This window comes from Cavia porcellus, unplaced genomic scaffold, assembly GCF_034190915.1.
Source record: "Cavia porcellus strain 051 isolate PalLab524CR breed Dunkin Hartley unplaced genomic scaffold, mCavPor4.1 scaffold_31, whole genome shotgun sequence".
Classification (NCBI taxonomy): Eukaryota; Metazoa; Chordata; class Mammalia; order Rodentia; family Caviidae; genus Cavia; species Cavia porcellus.
In genome coordinates, this window is record NW_026947514.1 from 44,299,890 (window position 1) to 44,318,753 (window position 18,864).

The window sequence follows — 18,864 nt, forward strand, 5'->3', positions numbered from 1 at the left end:
GACTTCTGGGGGCAAAAATTAGTGCTCTTGTTTTTTGTGCTTTATGTACATGAACTCATACTGTTAGTATGGCTCCTTTCTCAAGGCAAACCTATTGTAATTTTTAAGATTCATTTAGTTTTTGACCATTATATGCTTTTATAAAGAGTTATCTAAGAGGAACTTGTTTTAGTAGCTATTTCACAGGCCATTGAATTAACAGGAAGTGTGTTGTAGATAAAGCTGTCTACTAAAACATGGTCTCTCTGTTCTCAATCAAATTTTAATGTTGGAATGTCCTGCTAGACATTCTTGCCCCTAAAAGGCAGGCACTTTGTGTTACAGCAATGTATACAGTACACTCAAGTCCTTACATGCTGTTCAGTGAGTTTTAATAATTAAATGTGCATTATTCAGATAAGTCATGTTTGCATGAGGGGCAGGTCATCTATGAGTCAGCAGTTGACTTCTTGGGAACTGGATATAAGCTTTTATGCAGTGAGAGCTTTTTTCTGAAAATATTATCATTTGAGAGAATTGATGTACTAGATATACAGCCAGTGAGTAACTTAATTTTGGAGATTGTTTCAAAAGTAGATAGCCAACTTTGTATATTTTTATTTTACTTTTTGGTGTTGGGACTTGAACTCAGGACCTTGCACTTACCAGGCAGGTGCTGGTGCTATGTATATTTTTAAATATCTGAATATTCCTAGTATTTTTTCAGTGAACTCAAACTACAATTTAAAAATGCAGGTATCTTGAATGTTGCTAATTTTAGATGTCGCTTTATTACATTTTGTTTCAGATTCTGGAAGTCCATTTCAAAAATTAATTTTTGTTTATAGGTTAAAAATCTGTTTTGAGGGACTTCATTTTTATATCCTTGCTTTATGTTAATAGATGATAGTCTATAAAGTTTGCTTAAAACAGTCTAAAGAATTACGGATTTAAGTATTGCTATCAGTGAATCCTACTAAATATATATTTAAAAGAGATCAAACATTTAAGTTAGAAATACTAGTACAGATACTATAAAGCTCAGATGCCTATCATTTTAAATACCAGTAGTTTAAAAGCTTGTGCACTGACTTGTGCGTAGCTTACTTTCTTCTTTCCCCTCCCCTCTCCTTTGTTCCCTCTTCCTCCCTCCTTCTCTGTCTGTCTCCTCCTTCCCTCCCTCCTCCTCTCCTTTCCTCTCTCTTTGTATTGGAGAGCTAGGCAAGAACTCTGCCACTGAGTTACATGCACAGGCCGTAGATTACTTTTAATTTGCACCCAGAGCTATGAGATGTTGGGTGATTATTCGAAGTGAATTGCTAAAGTATTGAGATAAGATGAACCTTTGGAAAAAGCACAATGTGTTCAACTGCTCCAACCCCAGTGCCCACCATATGCCTTCATTTAAAGCTTTTTCAGTAGTGTCCTTGTTTTCCCAGCCTGAGATTTCATTTTCAAAGGTGAGATCACTGGTTCTTTATTTTATGGTATCTTCAAACCGTTAAGTAAAGGTTAACAAGTCTGCTCTTGTGGTAAGGTAAAAAGGATAGGTTATGTACATAATTTAAGACTCAATTTCTATTCAGTGTACCTATGCAAAATTTTTATAGAAAACTAATAGAAATTTATAGATTGAGTAATTCTTTTCTCGTCCTTTGACTTAAATCTCAGTGAATACTATTTTTTTAGTTTTTAACAGCAATTGAGGAAGTATAAAAATCCAGACCTGAAAGGCAGTTTTCGAATTGTGTTGACGTGGTTATTGGTTGTTTCTTGCTTTAACCCTGAACTGCAGATCTCAATATTCACTCTTCCAGTACACCCACCCTATTGCACGTGAGCATTAGGAAGTTACAAAAAGTCAATTCAGATATTGAGGTAGGGAGTTTTTTTCACTGTTAGTATTTATCCCATAAAGTAGAAATCTCTCCCCATAGTGGATGAAGAGGTTTTATTTATAAGGATAATAACAGTTGTAGTAGTTACCATTTGTATACACTTCATATATGTGATATTCTCTACTAAGATGCTAAATCAACTTAGGTAGGTAGGTGGTATTCTTATTTTATATCTGAGGAATCCGATGAGACTCAGAAAAGACTGACACTTTATTTTCTACAAACAAATGGTTCTTTAAAGGATGAGACCTCAATGTACCAAAGTACTTTTATGCCTGTATTTGTACTGCATGTGCTGTGCACAGTCTGAAAGCTTGCTTTTCTAGGCCAAAGGGACCAAGCAGTAACTTCCCTCCCTCTCTGACTTCTGGAATCTCAGAGCCAGAATGCCAGGTAAACAAATATAGAATCTAATAGTTGATATGAAAGGTAAACAGATATAGAATATAATAGTTGATATGAGACCTGATCAAAAATACAATGAACATCAAACCAACCTTTTTACTTTATTACACTAAAAAACATACTGCCATCCAGCCATCTCAAAATACAGTACTCAATCTCACTTTGAGTACATTTATCCAATTGTACTTTCTGAAGCACTTCTGGAAATCTTCTATGAATGTCTTTAGTTGCTCCATGGTGACTGCCTCACTATCCTGAATCCATTAAAAATGTTTGGCTTTTGTGGTTATTTTGGCTTTAGGAAGAGCTAGAAATTGCATGATGCCTGATCCAGTAAATGAGATAGATGAGGACATATAGAATTTTATTTGACAGAAATTACTGTAAATATTTTGAGGCAATTCAAGATATCTAGGCAGCTACAGAAAGACACAAAAGAAGACTTGCAGAACTACTTCAGAAAGTGGCAAGAATGGTGGAAATAAGTGTGTTTGAAGTGATGGGGAGTACTCTGAGGGGAGTTAATTGCAGTGTATCTTTTACTGTAATAAATATGTTTAAATAGTCACTGTAGTTTTTTAATCACACTACATATTACAGTAACCATTGTTAATGTATTTAAAGATTTTTTAAAAACTTATCAAAGTTAGATGCTGAATTTTGGTCTGTTTTCAGATTTTACATATATTTGAGTCAGTTATATTTGCCACATTCTTATCTTTAGAAAATTGTGTAGCCCAGGCTGGCCTTGAACTTGTGACTCATCTCCTGCCTCAGTCTCCTGAGTGCTGAGATTATAGGTGTGCACCACCACGTGTAGCCTAAAACTGTTTTTTTAAACTTTTAATTGATTTATATTGTATGGTTTATAATTGAATGCACTTAATTTTAAAAGCTTTCTACAGTATAACCTGCTTAACATCAATGTCCCCACTAAGAATATATTGCCCAACTGTAAAGAAACACGTAATGTTTATTATCTTGTTCATTTAAATATCTTGCCTTCTTGAGTGATAAACTGGACATTTTTATAGATAAATGGATGCAACTTGAGAACATACTTATCAGTGAAATAAATATGTCATGCAAGTATAAATATCGTATTGTTTCATTAGTGTGACAAGCTGGGAAAAAAAAAAGAAAACCTGTGTTTTGTCCCAGAGAGAATGACTTCAGTCAAAGCAACAACTCAGGCCACACCTGCCTTTATTTTAACTAACTCACTATGAACCATTTTCAGTTGACTTTTGAATGTCTTAAGAAATTTTTAATGTGCTATAAGGTTTGGGTTTTTTGCATATGGATATCCAGTTGTTCCAGTATGTTTATTGAAGGTACAATCCTTTTCCATTTAATTGCTTTTGCATCTTTACCAGAAATCAAATGTCTGTTATATGGGTATATCTATTTTGGGACTTTGTTATTGGTACTTTGGTGGTTTGTCTATCTTGATATCAATGCCATTTTGTCATGATTGGTGTAACTTTGTGATAAGTTGTAGGATTGAGAGTTGAAACTATTAATTTTGTTCCTTTATTAAAGTTATTTAGACTATTCGGAGTCTACTGTATTACTACAGAAATGTAAGAATCAAAATGTTAATCTTTATGAAAAATGATGTTGGTATTTTGATAAGAGGTTGTGTTTTCTGATCTTTATTATTTTCTTTTATTCATTTTTGGTTTTATTCTGTCTTATTTTTAATTTCTTTTTTATTTTAAAGAGGGTAAAACAAAACAATAAAACAGAACAAAGCATATCAGAAGAAAACAATGTAAATGACATAGATTTGAAAGCAAGACAACAGGAGATCAACAGTGGCTACCATAACATCTCTTGTTTTCTTCTAAATAGTTGTCTATATCTTCACACACAATGAATTCATACAACACAAAATAGTATAAAACTTCTCAAAACAGAATAATGAAGGCATTACAGGCCTTCAAAACCAGACAATAGGAAAAGCAACAATAGCTATTGTAATGTCTCTTGTTCTCTTCAAAATAGCTGTCCATACCTTCATGTATGTTGAAATTAAATAATACAAAACAGACTAAAACTCTGAACAAAGAATGAAAATGCATTACAGGATTTCACAGCTTGACGATAGGAAATCAGCAATGGATAACATAATGTCTCTCTCTTTTTTTTTTTTTTTTTTTGTCTTTTTCTTTTTTATCGGTACCGGGAATCAAACTTACAACTGTCTGCTTGCAAGGCAGGCGCTTATGCTGCTGAGCTAAATCCCCAGCCCCATGTCTCTTTTTCTTTAAAGTAGCTGTTCATTTCCTCATGCATAATATAGTCGAATCTTGCAAACTGTTTAGAAGTTCTAGGCATGTATAAGCCTATATATGTATACCTATCATTTCTGCATTAGAGGGGAAAAAGACACATTACTAGAAAAACAAGAAACAAAAAAGGCAAATAACAATAACAAAGGGCCCAAAACAATGATGATATAGGCCTTCCAAACAAGGTGGTAGGAACATAACTAAGGTTGTTATTTTACATAGTGATTTTCAAAAGAGTTCCTCAGATCACCATACACAAACATGTAAAATTGTTCCAATCCTATGAATGTTAACTATTTTGTCCCAAGAACTAATAGAATTTGTAGTGCAATCATCTTAGCTATCTTAAGTGTGTTTATACAGATTTAGATATTTTTTCTTTTCCCTTCCTTTTTTTCTCCTTTTCCCTGAGATATTATTTTTTTCTCCTTTGAGCAGATTCTTGCCCTTTTGCAGTATTTAAGGATTTTGTACCTTATGTACTCTTACCATTTCTTATACTAGGGAGACAATATGATAATTACACGTTTGATTTATTTCACTTGTGAGTATGGTCTCAAGTTGCATCCATTTACTTAGAAAAAATCTCAATGTGGGGCCGGGGATTTAGCTCAGCAGCATAGGCACCTGTCTGGCAAGTGCGAAGTAGTGAGTTTGATCCCTGGTACAAAAAATAAAAATGATGCTGGCTATTGGTTTGTCATAGATGGCTTTTATCAGATCGACCATCTATTCCAATTTTCTGTAGGATTTTATCATGAATGAGTGTTGGGCCTTATCAAAAGCTTTTTCTACATCTATAGAAATGATCATGTGATTCTTTGATTCTTATTTTTGGCTCTGTTGATGTGGTGATATGATGATATGATTACAGTTATTGATTTGTGTATATTGAACCATCCCTGTATTTCTGGGATGAATCCCACTTGATTTTGTTGTACAATCCTCTGGATGATTTGCTGCATTCTGTTTGCCAGTATTTTATTGAGAATTTTTGCATCTATGTTCATTTGGGAGATTGGCCTGTAGTTTTCTTTTTTGGTTGGGTCTTTCTCTGGTTTTGGTATCAGAGTATTACTTGCTTCCAGGAATGAGATAGGGACAATTGCTTGCCTTTCAATTTCATTGAAGAGTTTGAGGAGTGCCAGCATTAAATCTTCTTTGAATTTGTTGTATAATTCTGCAGTGAATCCTTCAGGACCTGGGCTTTTCTTTGTTGGTAATCCTTCAGGACCTGTTTCTTTTCTTTAATTACATTTTCAATTTCATGAATTGAAATTGGTTTATTCAGCAGTTTTACATCTTGATCCAGCTTTGGCAGTTCATATATTTCTAGGAATGCGTCCATTTCTTCTGTGTTATCAAGTCTATGAGACTAGGGGTTTTCGAAATAGGTATTGATGGTTTTCTGTATTTCCACAGGGTCTGTAATGATTTCAGCCCTTTTTTTCCTTATTGCATGAATTTGAATTTTTTCTTCATTGATTCTTTGTATTGTTTTCTTAGTCACTATTGTGTTGATTTCCAATCTGATCTTTATAATTTTCTCCCTTCATTTGGCTTTGGGCTTGACTTGCTCTTCTTTTTCTAGATGTTTGACATGTAGCATCGGGTTGTTTATTTGTGCTTGTTCTGTTTTCCTGATGTGAGAATTCACTGCAATAAATTTCCCTCTGAGGAATGCCTTCATTGTGTCCCACAGGTTCCGGTAAGTTGTATATATTTGTATTTTCATTTAGTTGTAGATATTGCTTAATTTCTTCTTTAATTTCCTCTGTGACCCACTGATTGCTCAGGAGTGTATTATTCAATTTGCATGTGTTTGTGGAGTTTTTGCAGCTTCTTTTGTCATTAATTTCTAGTTTCATGGCACTCTGATCCGATAACACTCTTGTGTTAATTTCAATTCTTTTGCATTTCCTTAAGCATGTTCTGTGACTAGTATATGGTCTATTTTAGAGAATGTCCCATGTGCAGCTGAGAAGAATGTATATTCTGATGTTGGGTAGAACACTGTACACATCCACTAAGTCTATTTGTTCACAGGTGTGATTCAGTTCTGTTATTTCTTTGCTGATTTTCTGTCTAGTCGAGCTCTCTTTGGGTTAATGGGGTGTTAATGTCTGCCATTATAATTGTGTTATTGTTTATTTGATTTTTCATTTCTGTTAATATTTGCTTTGTATAGCTAGGTGCTCCCAAATTTGATGCATATATGATTGTTATCTCTTTCTCTTGAATTTTCCCTTAACTAGTATGTAGTGACCTTCTTTGTCTTTTCTGATCATTCTTGGTTTGAAGTTCACATTGTATGCAAACAGAATAGCTACCCCTGCTTTTATTGGAGGTTCCTATCGCATGAAGTATGGTTTTCCATCCTTTGACTTTCAGTCTGAGTTTGCTTTTGGGTTCGATGGGTTTCTTGTATAGAGCATATGGTTGAATGTTGTTTCTTGATCCATTCTGCCAGTCTGTTTCTTTTAATGGGTGAATTGAGACCATTTATATTAATGGTTATAGCTGATATATATTGGTTTATTTTTGTCATGTTATCTTTCTGCTGTTGGTTTTTTACCTTTACCCTTTCTTTAATTATTTGCCTTGCTTAGTGGTTCTTTCCTATGTCTGTCTAGAACATCTTTCAGTATTCTTTTCAGTGTTGGTTTGGTGGTCATGAAGTTCTTGAGCTGTTCTTTATCATGGAAGTATCTTGTTTCTCCTTCAGTTTTAAAGGACAGTCTTTCAGGGTACATCAGTCTGGGTTGGGAGTCATTTTCCTTTAGAATTTGAAGTACTTCACTCCATGCTCTTCTGGACTCATTGTTTGTGTTGAGGACTCTGCTGTGATTCTTATGGACTTTCCTTTATATGTGATGTGTCTCTTCTCTCTAGCAGTGTTTAATATTCTGTTCTCATGTTAGATTTCTGGGACGTTGTATTATCTGCCTTGGTGTAGTTTTATTTTGGTTATGATTATTTGGAGTTCTGTATGCTTCACTCATCTGTATGTCAGTTTCCATTCTCATGTTTGGGAAATTCTCGGGTATTATGTCTGTAAATAGTCTCTTGACATCATTTGTGTTGTCACGTTCTTTTTCATTTATACCTGTCAATCTTATGTTTTTCTTTATATCATCTTGCAGCTGATGAACTGTTATTTCATGATTCCTTGTTATTTTAAGAGAATATTCCTTCCCTGTTCACTACCTGCAACTGTCTTTGAGTCCAAAATTCTATCTTCACTTTCACTGAGGCAGTTTTGCGAACACTTGATGGAATTTCTTATTTCCTAGATATCTCTTTGAATCTGTTTCGTGCATTGTTTGTTTCTTACATTGTTCATTCAAGGTTTCCATCTTTTTGCAGTGTTTCTCTAATTTTTTAAGTATGTCTTCTTTTTTTTTTTAGATTTTTAAAAAATTTTATTTAAAGACTAAACAAAACAGGAAATGGGTAAAATAATACATACTTTCAAAGAAAAATAAACAGTAAGAATCACTAGTTGATGATTACATATTGTCCTCTTACAAATAGTTGTCCAAGATACAAAAGTGACTCCTGTTTAATATAGTACTGGAAATACTAGCCAGAGCAGTTAGACAAGAGAGAGAAATAAAAGGGGTAAAGATAGCAAAAGAAAAAGTTAAATTATCATTTGCGGATGACATAATACTCTACATAGAAGACCCCCAAAACTCCATTGAAAGACTCCAAGATATAATAAATAAATTCAGCAATGTAGCTGGATACAAAATCAATACTCGAAAATCAATAGCATTTCTATACATTAACAACAAGATCACAGAGAAATAAGAGAAACCATACCCTTCACACTAGCAACCAAAAAACTGAAATATTTAGGAATTAGCCTCATGAAACAAGTGAAAGATCTATATAGGGAAAATTATGATACACTGAAAAAAGAAATTGAAGAGGATCTCAGAAGGTGGAAAGACATCCCTTGCTCATGGATAGGAAGAATAAATATTGTGAAAATGACCATTCTCCCAAAACTGTTATACAGATTCAATGCAATCTCAATAAAAAATACCATCAACATACCTTATAGATCTAGAGAAATCACTCCTAAAATTCATCTGGAACCAGAAGGGACCTAGAATAGCAAAGGCAATTCTAAGCAGCAAAGGCAAGGCAGGAGGTATCACAGTCCCTGACTTGAAGTTATACTACAAAGCAGCTGTAGTAAAATCAACATGGTACTGGAATAAAAACAGAGCCAAAGATCAATCGAATAGATTAGAAGATACAACCACAACTACAAACACACTTAACGACCTTATCTTTGATAAAGGGGCCAAACATGTTCACTAGAAGAATGACAGTCTCTTTAATAAATGATATTGGAAAAACTGGATCTCCATATGCCAAAAACTAAGACTAGACCCATACCTATCACCATATACTAAATTAAAATCTAAATGGATCAAAGATCTGAATATTAAAACAGAAACACTAAATCTATTGTAAGACAAGTTGGGTAAAACCCTTGGGGATATAGGAATAGGTGGAGAGTTCATGAACAGGAATCAAACTGCATGGGAAATACTTCCCAGATCAATGACTGGGACAATGTCTTATTAAAAAGTTTTTGCATGTGAAAAGAAGTCTCTAGCATAGTGAAAAGAAAACCTACAAACTGGGAAGCAATCTTACGAACTGTCCCTCAGACAAGGTTTTCTGTCTAAAACATGTAAAGAATTTTTAAAAATCAGACCCCCAAAATTCAAGGATCCAATCCAAAAATGGGCATCTGAGATGAATACACAATTCTCAGATGAAGAAATACAAATGGCAAATAAATACATGAAAAAATGTTCATCATTGTTGGTTATTAGAAACCACTGTACAAGGAGTTCTACCATGGTTACTGTGTTGTCTCTTGTTGTCTTCAATAGAATTGTCTATATCATCCGACATAGTAAAATTGAATATAGCAGTATGTAACAATATTAACAAAAATCTACCAACAACAAATGCTGGAGAGGCTGTGGGGAAAAAGGAACTCTCCTGCTCTGTTGGTGGGAGTGTTGACTGGTGCAACCATTGTGGAGGTCAGTCTGGAAATTTCTCAGAAAGCTGGGATTGGAGGTCCCCATTTGTTCCAGCTATTCCACTTCTAGTCATATTCCCAGAAGAACTGAAAACATCATACCACAGTGATATATGTGCACCCATGTTTATAGCAGCACAATTTGTAATAACCAGATATTGGAAACAACCTAAGTGTCCATCAACTGAGGAATGGATAAAAAAGTTGTGGTATTTTTATACAAAGGAGTACTACTCAGCTATAAAGAATTATCACATTGAGATATTTATAAATAAATACTCATAAGTGAAATAAATCAAAATCACATGTATAAATACCAAATAGTTTCCCTAGTGTAAGAAATGGTAAGAATACATAAAAGTATAAGGTAACCACGATTCCCATTATATTGCTTTGAAGCCTTATAATGTTTTCATTCATTAATTGGAATGGTTTTATTCTGGGGTGTTTGATTTTATTGTCTGTGTTGATATGTGATCCAGCCCGCGGATAAATCCGTGGGGTATACCTGCAGGAGGAACGGGGATGAATAAAACGGGAGAGACAAAGAGAGATTGAAGCAAGTTGAGAGAATCCGATCAAGCCTTGTTTATTCAGGAAGTGATCACATCCTTTATAGGCCAAGGGCGGGCTGGTGAGACAGGAAGAGGCTACGGGGTGGTTTCTGATGGGTCATCATCACCTCCGGTATGTGACGTAAGCAGGAGAGGATTATGGTTAATGTAGGCAGACGCATTATGTACCCATAGGGGAGAGAGGCGAGGAAGCAGCAATGGGGCTGTCACACTGCTCCCTACAGATATGAAAACCTATCTTGAAAAAAACAAGACAGTATAATAGCTAGTGATGATTTAATATCATCTTGTTTTGAAGTCCCACCAAGCTTTTGTTCTTCTGTCTCCATTGGTTCTATCATGTATCTTATTGGATTTTATTATATGTGATAGTATAAACAAAATATTTTATAGATGAGATAACATAGTAACCTTTGTTCATTTTCTGTTCATTGATTCTCAATACCCTGTATTATTTTCATTCTCTTGAATGGTTTTACACTGTCTTTTTATGTTGGATACTATAGTATATGAAGGTATACTCAAATATTTCAAGGAAAGAGAGACTATGATAGCTACTGTTATGTCGGATTATCTTGTGGTGAAACACTATGTTGCTTAAACTGTTCTGTTCTAATCTGTTTTGTTATGTCCTCTTTTATCTTAACCTTTTTTTTAATTAAAAAAAGATACAAAGTGGGGATTTAAACAGTGAGACTTCAAAAAGTTCTGTTCAACTATCCAACAAAAACTTAGTAATATGGTTATCAATCCTATACTCTTAAACATACATGCAGTTATCCATATCTTCATTTATGTTGAGATTAAGCAAACCAAAGCAGGCTAAAATCACTCTGAACAAAGAATAGTAATATTGCTAGATTCCTCATCATGACACTACAGGATCAGCACTAGGTACTGTAGAGTGTCTTTTTCTTCAAAGTGTTTGTTCATTTCATCATGCATTATAAGATCAGTTCTGGTAAATGTTTATAGGTTATACACATGCATGAGTCTTACTATGTATTTCTATCCTTTCTATATTAGAGGGAGAAACAAAACAAAGCAAGACAAAACAAAACATATGCCGATAAACACATGAAATGAAAAGACATATAAAACCACTGTACAAGGAGTTCTACCATGGTTACTGTGTTGTCTCTTGTTGTCTTCAATAGAATTGTCTATATCATCAGACATAGTAAAATTGAATATAGTGGTACATAACAATATTAACAAAAACACAACTTTATAGATAGTGTAAAACTTCAAAAACAGGTAGTAATCAAACCAGAATGTGTATCGTAATTCATCTTGTCATCTTCAGTGTAGTTGCCTATACTCTCAGACTTGATAGTATCAGTCATAACAGTTTTGAATAAAATCTGTTGATACCAAACATCAAACAAATCAGATTTAATTAAGATCAGTCATGATAAAACAGTATAAGTTATACAGGGCTCCAGATTGTTAGTAGCAAATTAAAGATGATTACTGTACTATATCCTATTATTTTTGTGATAACTGTGCCCTCAGATCTAGTGCAAGTAGACAAACTGGGACAGAATAAAGTCTATTAAAGCAGAGCAGTGCGAGTAATATTTTTAAATCCTGATACACTATCAACAGTATCTTCCGCTGTCTTTTTAAAAAACTATTCTTCACCTTTTACTCCCCCAGGGTGCACTGTGCATTTTTGGATCTCACCAACACCCTCAGTTTTTAGATTGTGAGGGCAACCTGCTATTTACCTAAGTGATTCCAAACCTTCTCCCTCCTGGACTTGATCTCTAGTTGTATTCCTTTACCTATTAAAGCCTATCTTTCCAACCTATGCACAAATACTGTTCTAGCTGCCCTATTTCTCTCTGGTTCCCTGTCACATAGAGCATTGTTTTCTCATATTTCCTATAAAGAGCATCTCGGTGGACCCTACCTCCTGATCTCTGTGTTTCTCTTTTTCTCTTTTTTTTCTTTCTTTTTTTTTTTTTTTAGTGTATCAAGGCCATTTATGTCAGAGATTGTAGTTAACCTTCTCTGCTTCATTTCTGTTTTGCTCTTTTTGTGCCATTTCTGTCTGCTTTTCTTCTTCATTCCACTTTCTGCTCCATTCATTGAGGTCTCTCTGCCACTCTTCCTGGAATTCTAGTACTTTTCTCTCTCTTTAGAATGCCCTGCAGTATTCTCTGTAGAGTTGGATTGGTGATTGCAAATTTCCCAGGTTCCCCTTTTCTTGGAAGCATCTTGTTTCTCCATTAATTTCTAGAGATGGTTTAGCAGAGTATAACAATCTGGGTTGGAGGTTATTTTCTTTCAGGGCTTGGAATATTTAGCTCCAGGCTCTTCTTGACTTGATGGTTTTTGTCAAGAATTCTGCCATTACTCAGATGGGCCTTCCTCTGTAGGTTATCTGTTTCTTATCTCTAACAGCATTTAATATTCTGTTCTTATATTGAATTTCTGGGATCTTGATTATTATATGCCTGGGTGTAGCTCTGTTTTGGTTGTAGGTGGCTGGGGTTCTGTGTGCCTCATAAATCTGATTATCATTTCCTTTTCCTATGCTTGGGAAATTTTCCTTAATTATTTCTGTGAATAGCCTTTGTCGTTCCTTTGCTTGTACCCCTGCTTCTTCATTCACATTCTTTATTCTTAAGTTTTAGATTCTCTTGTTGTCTTCTAGCCTTTGTATTGTTACTGCCTGTTTCCTTGTTATTTTTAAGAAATTTTTCCTTTAATGATGCCACATTGCAAACCTGCCTTCCAGTTTGGATAATCTATCCTTAGTTTCTTTCAAGCAGTTTTGCCAGCTTTCAATGGAGTTTTTTATTTCCTGGTAATCTCTTTGAACCTGCTTCATGTATTCTGTGTTTTCTTTGTATTCTTCATCAAACGTTTCTCTGCTTTTTTTGTGCTCCTCCATTCTTCTATCCATGTCTTCTTTTTTTTTTTTTTTTTTATTTAAGAGGAAAAAGAGAAAAACACAAAACAAACCAAAGCGGCGTAAGGGTACACGCAATACAGAACTACAAACAAAACAAAACAAAAGAAAAGAAAACAAAAAAACATAACAGTAAGAAATCACCTGCTAGTAGATTACACACTATCTTCTTGAAAATAGTTCCTCAAATCACAGTATCAAAGAACACAAGGTGGACATTCAAACAGGGAGACTGCAAACAGCTGTGTTCAATGTTACAAAAACATTGATAAAGTCAGCTATTTAACACCCCCAAACACACTTGCTGTTATATCCGTTAGAGCTCTTTTTCTTTTTTTTTTTTCCCTCTCTTTTTTACAACAAAATTTACACATCTTGGATTTTATTACTCCTTAGTGCTTATTACTTTCTTTGGGGGGGGGGGAAGAATAGAGTCAAATATGGCAAAACAAAGCTGTCAGTCAATACCAAGGATAGACATAGCACATGGTGTAGAACAGAGTACAAGTTTATCAACAATGGTTATCAACGTTGTCCCTTGTTTCCTTAAAAAGAATTGTCTATCTCATTAGATATTATAAAGTTGGACAAAACAGTAGAGAACAAGACCAATAAAACTTAGGCATTGTAAACATTACAGGACTTCCAAAGAAGACAATAGTCAAACCAGAATGGGTATCTTAGTGAATCTTATTGTCTTCAAAGTAGTTGCCTATGTCTTCAAACTTGATACTATCATATAGAATGGAACAGAGTCTAATCAGTCAAAACAAGATCGTGGGAGTACTACAGGACTTCAAAACAAGTTAATAGGAAATCAAAAAGAGTTACTATTTATATATCCTAATTTTTTTGAATTTTTTCTTTAATTAAGACAAACATAAGAAATGACTAAATAATTTTTTTTGAAACAATAAGGGAGAGATTGAGATAAAACAGGACATAACAATATAACAATAGAGGTCACAGCATGACTGTTTCAACAACCTAGTACTTCACCACCTTATAACCTGACTTAATAGTAGTTACCATAGTGTCTTTTTCCTTGAAATATTTGGATAAAACTTCATATACTCTAGCTTCAAATATTTTCATATCAAGAAGCCCAGAATAAAGCCTTTCTAATTAATGAGTGAAAACTTTATAAGGCTTCAAGGGCACCTAATGGGGAATCATGATTACCACATATTTTTATATATTTGAATCATTATTTACATTAGGGAAACTATTCGGTATTCACACATGCGAGATTGATTTATTTCACTTATGAGTATGGTCTCAAGCTGCGCCCATTTATTGATAAATATCTCAATGTGATCCTTCTTTATAGCTGAATAATACTCCATTGTATAGAAATACCACAACTTTTTTATCCATTCCTCAGTTGATGGACACTTGGGTTGTTTCCAAGATCTGGCGATTACAAATTGTGCTGCTATAAACATAGGTGCACATATATCACTGTGGTATGATGCTTTCATTTCTTCTGGGAATATGCCTAGAAGTGGAATAGCTGGAATAAATGGGATTTCCAGTCCCAACTTTTTGAGAAATCTCCAGACAGACCTCCACAAAGGCTGTACCAGTCTACACTCCCACTAGCAATGCAGGAGAGTTCCTTTTTCCCCACAGCCTCTCCAGCATTTGTTGTCGGTTTTCTTGATCCTGGCCATTCTTTCAGGAGTGAGATGGTATCTCAGTGTGGTTTTAATTTGCATTTCTCTAATGACCAATGATGATGAGCATTTTTTCATGTATTTATTTGCCATTTGCATTTCTTCATCTGAGAATTGCATATTCATCTCAGATGCCCATTTTTGGATTGGATCTTTGAATTTCGGAGGTCTGAGTTTTTTTAATTCTTTATATGTTTTAGACAAGAGGCCCTTGTCTGAGAGAGAGTTCACTAAAATCTTTTCCCAGTTTGTGGGTTTTCTTTTCACTATGCTGGAGATTTCTTTTGACATGCAGAAACGTTTTAATAAGAAGTGGTCCCAGTTATTGATTCTGGGAAGTATTTCCTGTGCGGTTTGAGTCCTGTTCATGAATTCTTTACCTACTCCTATGTCTCCAAGGTTTCTACCTATTTTGTCTTCCAATAGATTTAGTGTTTCTGTTTTAATATTCAGATCTTTGACCCATTTAGATTTTAATTTAGTACATGGTGATAGACATGGGTCTAGCTTTAGTTTTCGGCAAATGGAGAGCCAGTTTTTCCAGCACCATTTATTAAAGAGACTGTCGTTCTTCCAGTGAACCTGCTTGGCTCCTTTATCAAAAATAAGGTGGTTGAGTGTGTTCGTAGTTGTGGTTGTATCTTCTAATCTATTCCACTGATCTTCAGCTCTGTTTTGATTCCAATACCATGTTGATTTTACTACTGTTGCTTTGTAGTATAACTTCAAGTCAGGGATTGTGATGCCTCCTGCTTTGTCTTTGCTGCTTAGAATTGCCTTTGCGATTCTAGGTCTCTTCTGGTTCCACATGAAATTTAGGAGTGATTTCTCTAGATCTATAAGGTATGTTGATGGTATTTCTATTGGGATTGCATTGAATCTGTATAACAGTTTTGGGAGAATGGCCATTTTCACAATGTTTATTCTTCCTATCCATGAGCAAGGGATGTCTTTCCATTTTCTGAGATCATCTTCAATTTCCTTTTTCAGTGTATTATAATTTTCACTGTATAAGTCTTTCACTTCTTTCGTAAGAGTAATTCCTAAATATTTCATTTTTTTGCTTGCTAATGTGAATAGTCCAGTTTCTCTTATTTCCCTCTCTGTAATTTTGTTGTTCGTGTATAGGAATGCTATTGATTTCTGAGTATTGATTTTGTATTCAGCCACATTACTAAATTTATTTATTGTATCTAAGAGTATTTCACCCCCAAAGAAAGTAATAAGCACTAAGGAGTAATAAAATCCAAGATGTGTAAATTTTGTTGTAAAAAAGAGAGGGAAAAAAAAAAAAGAGCTCTAACGGATATAACAGCAAGTGTGTTTGGGGGTGTTAAATAGCTGACTTTATCAATGTTTTTGTAACATTGAACACAGCTGTTTGCAGTCTCCCTGTTTGAATGTCCACCTTGTGTTCTTTGATACTGTGATTTGAGGAACTATTTTCAAGAAGATAGTGTGTAATCTACTAGCAGGTGATTTCTTACTGTTATGTTTTTTTGTTTTCTTTTCTTTTGTTTTGTTTTGTTTGTAGTTCTGTATTGCGTGTACCCTTACGCCGCTTTGGTTTGTTTTGTGTTTTTCTCTTTTTCCTCTTAAATAAAAAAAAAAAAATAAGAGTATTTCAATGGAGTTTAGGGGGTCTTCTATGTAGAGTATCATGTAATCTGCAAACAATGATAATTTAACTTCTTCTTTTCCTATCTTTACCCCTTTTATTTCTCTTTCTTGCCTAATTGCTCTGGCTAGTACTTCCAGTACTATATTAAATAGGAGTGGTGATAAAGGACATCCTTGTCTTGTACCCGATTTTAAAGTAAAGGCTTTCAATTTTTGGCCATTTAGTATGATGCTGGCTGTTGGTTTGTCATAAATGGCCTTTATTATATTGAGGTAAAGACCATTTATTCCAATTTTCTGTAAAGTTCTTATCATGAATAAGTGTTGGACCTTATCGAAGGCTTTTTCTACATCTATAGAGATGATCATGTGATTCTTATTTTTGGCTTTATTGATATGGTGGATTACATTTATTGATTTGCGTATGTTGAACCATCCTTGCATTCCTGGGATGAATCCCACTTGGTCATGGTGTATAATCTTCTTGATGATTTGCTGCATCCTATTTGCCAATATTTTATTGAGGATTTTTGCATCTGTGTTCATTAGGGAGATCGGTCTATAGTTCTCTTTTATAGTTGGGTCTTTCTCAGGTTTTGGTACTAGAGTAATATTTGCTTCCAGGAATGACTTAGGAAGGATTGCTTCCCTTTCAATTTCATTGAATAGTTTGAGGAGTGTCGGCATTAGGTCTTCTTTATATTTCTTGTAGAATTCTGCAGTGAATCCATCTGGGCCTGGGCTCTTCTTGGTGGGCAAGGACCCAATTACATTTTCAATTTCATTAGCAGAGATTGGGTTATTCAACAGTTTTATATCCTCTTGATCTAGCTTTGGTACTTCATATGCTTCTAAGAATCTGTCTATTTCTTCTGTGTTATCAAACTTTTGAGAGTAGAGGTTTTCGAAATAGGTGTTGATGATCCTCTGTATTTCTATTGGGTCTGTAGTGATTTCTCCTTTTTCATTTCTTATTGCATGAATTTGAGCTTTTTCTTTCCTTTTTTTAATAAGGTTGGCTAGGGGCTTATTGATTTTATTTATTCTTTCAAAGAACCAACTCTTTGATTCATTGATTCTTTGGATTGTTTTCTTAGTCTCTATTGCATTGATTTCTGCTCTGCTTTTTATAATTTCCTCTCTTCTTTTTGCTTTGGGCTTGACTTGCTCTTCTTTTTCTAGCTGTTTGAGGTGTAGCATCAAGTTATTTATTTGTATTCATTCTGCTTTCCTGATGTGGGAACTCAGTGCAATAAATTTTCCTCTCAGAACGGCTTTCATTGCATCCCACAGATTCCGGTAAGTTGTATCTGCATTTTCATTTTCTTTTAGGTATTGTTTAATTTCTTCTTTAATTTCTTCTGTGACCCACTGATTACTCAAGAGTGTGTTATTTAGTTTCCATGTGTTTGCGGAATTTTTGCAGTATCCTTTGTCATTAATTTCTAATTTCAGAGCGCTATGATCCGATAATATGCAAGGGATGATTTCAACTCTTTTGCATTTGCTTAAATATGTTCTGTGAGCTAATATATGGTCTATTTTAGAAAATGATCCATGTACTGCAGAGAAGAATGTGTATTCTGATGTTGTTGGGTGGAACATTCTGTATATGTCTATCAAACCCATTTGTTCACAGGTGTGATTCAGTTCTGATATTTCTTTGCTCATTTTCTGTCTGGTTGATCTGTCCCTTGGTGTCAGTGGTGTATTAAGGTCTCCTGTTACAATTGTGTTACTGATAATTTGAGTTTTCATTTCTGTTAATAGTTGTTTTATATAACTGGGTGCTCTGGAGTTTGGTGCGTATATATTTAAGATAGTTATCTCTTCCTCTTGGAGTTTTCCCCTTACGAGTATGTAGTGACCTTCTTTGTCCTTTATGGTCATTGTTGGTTTAAAGTTCACGTTGTCTGCAAACAGAATGGCTACTCCTGCCTTTTTTTGGATTCCTACTGCATGAAGAATTGTTTTCCATCCTTTGACTTTCAGTCTGTGAGTATCTTTCTGGGTTAGATGGGTTTCCTGTAAACAGCATATGGTTGGATTTTGTTTCTTGATCCATTCTGCTAGTCTGTTTCTTTTGATTGGTGCATTGAGACCATTTACATTAATGGTTATTACTGTTAAATGCTGGTTAATTGTAGGAATGTTATCTCTCTGCTGTTGCATCTTTATCTTTCTGTTCTGTTTAATTATTTGCTTTGCTTAGTGCTTTTTTGCTTTGTGTATCTAAACTGTCTTTCAATATTTTTTGCAGGGTTGGTTTGGTGTTCATGAAGTTCTTCAGCTGTTCTTTGTCATGGAAGTATCGTATTGCACCATCTATTTTGAATGATAGTTTTGCAGGATATATCAATCTTGGTTGGAAATCATTTTGCTTTAGGATTGGAATACTTCACTCCATGCTCTTCTTGACTTTATCG

At 34.5% G+C, this 18,864-nt stretch overlaps 1 protein-coding gene across 14 annotated transcripts in view; it reads left to right on the plus strand.

The window, feature by feature from the left end:
- Nucleotides 1–18,864, plus strand: part of Kiaa0586 (KIAA0586 ortholog) — a 158,884-nt gene that overhangs the window by 121,320 nt on the left and 18,700 nt on the right. For 3 of the 14 annotated variants that reach the window (XR_010044838.1, XR_010044839.1, XR_010044840.1), the window contains one exon: nt 6,168–6,284. The exons of the other annotated variants lie outside the window; for them this stretch is intronic. The gene's annotated coding sequence lies outside the window, so the exon portion shown is untranslated. The remainder of the gene's footprint in view (nt 1–6,167; nt 6,285–18,864) is intronic. 14 annotated transcript variants of the gene reach the window in all.